Here is a 1,531-nt window from a genome sequence, read left to right as displayed (position 1 = left end):
GGGGGGGGGGGGGTCCAGTGGCCACAGCCCGCACCATTCATTGGTCGAGAAGGCTGTCTGGTGTGCAGGCCTGCCCTTCCCCAATTGGCATCAGGTGCCAAGCGCCCCCTCACAGCTCCTCAGTGTGGGGCGGGATTTCAGTTGGGCTCCAAGGTATGGATCCACCTTCCATACTGATTGGTACAGAGGGGCAAGGCTGCATGAAAGGCAGCCCTCTCAGCCAATCAGCAGGGAGGGGTGGCCACTATCTTTGCTGCCCCCCCTTCACACCCTTCCCCCACCCCTGTGGTTCCCACTGGGAGGCCAGCATTTTATTTTTAGGGTTTTTTTAATTTAGAGGATTTCATGAACAATGCCCGATTTCACGGGTTCCGTGAAACTGCGAATTTGAGTAGGTCTCTGGGTGTGGTGGTGCCTTTCAAAAGCAGGATCCTGTATAGCGTCCTACTGAAGAAGTTTTATGACTGGTATAACTGGAATTCTGCTCTGGCTTTGGGTATTGCTGTCAAACATTACAGGTTATGATGTTATTTGAGAAGCAACAAATGAAATAATTTAAAGAATTCTGTAAGCTTAGATACAGGAACAACAGCACTGTGCATTTTAAAACTAAAAATATATCTGCTGGTTTTGATTTCTGTTATCGGGCTTCCTATCTCCAAACTTCCTCTTAAAAATATCTTACTTGCTTATTAAAATGTTATCTGATGGAACCTGTGCTTCTGGCCCTGCGTTTTTGCACTTGTCATACAACTGGGTACGTACACGACCTAGTCACTTTTGTTTCTTTCTGAGCTTGGGTCCACCCAGTCACTTGGAAAAGTGAAGATGAATTAACTGAAGGTGTGACCTTAAAGCCCATTAATTAAAGTTCATTAAGCCCAAGCACTGAATTCCCCTATTGTTTAGATGATACAAATCTGCCTTTTTCCTCCTAAAAACCCAGTCTTGAGCTTGACTTCGGCAGGCGGTCAGTCTACATCGGGCTCCCTCCCAGTCTCAACTTTTGAACTTCCAGTAGTTTTTGTACATGCAATAAAAATACCAAGTCACATTTTTTTGTCAGTGTTCACTTTAGTATTTTTAGTGCCTTTCCCCCTTTGGGTCCTTGCCCCTTGGTGACTCAGTTCTGGACTTGGATGTTTAAGGGCCAATTGCAGGCCAAGGTTTTTCTCTGGAACTAGAGCAATGTATGGGGGGGGAGGCTTTTTCCTTAAAAAACGGCCACGGAGCCGCAGGGTCACTCCGTCCCGAGCAGCCGAGTCTGATCGGCGCAGAGGGCGGAGTGAATTAAGCCCAAGTGAGCGGCGCCCGCTTCGCTCCTGGGCGAGGCCGGGGCCGGGCCCGGGCCGGGGCGCGCTCCAAGGCTTCCCGGGGGAGCCCGGCGCCCCCAGCCCGTTTTAAACCGTGTCCGCGGGCCCAACGCAGGCGGCAGCTCGGAGTCGGCGATAAGGACAGCGAGGGGAAAACAATCGCGCGACATGACTCGGCTCAGGAAGCGGGGCTGCGAGCGGGGCAGGCGCCGGGCGGC

The 1,531-nt window shown here is 51.4% G+C and overlaps 1 protein-coding gene across 1 annotated transcript in view; it reads right to left on the bottom strand.

The window, feature by feature from the left end:
• The window catches only part of LITAF (lipopolysaccharide induced TNF factor), a 33,771-nt gene extending 32,610 nt beyond the window's left edge, over window positions 1-1,161 (bottom strand). The window contains exon 1 of the mRNA XM_019507450.1: window positions 686-1,161. The gene's annotated coding sequence lies outside the window, so the exon portion shown is untranslated. The remainder of the gene's footprint in view (window positions 1-685) is intronic.
• Window positions 1,162-1,531: the final 370 nt, after the last annotated feature.

This window comes from Gavialis gangeticus, unplaced genomic scaffold (assembly GCF_001723915.1).
Source record: "Gavialis gangeticus isolate Ggan-Ray unplaced genomic scaffold, GavGan_comp1, whole genome shotgun sequence".
Classification (NCBI taxonomy): Eukaryota; Metazoa; Chordata; order Crocodylia; family Gavialidae; genus Gavialis; species Gavialis gangeticus.
The sequence above is the reverse complement of the archived record's forward strand: the minus strand, read 5'-3'. Positions and strand labels throughout refer to the sequence as shown.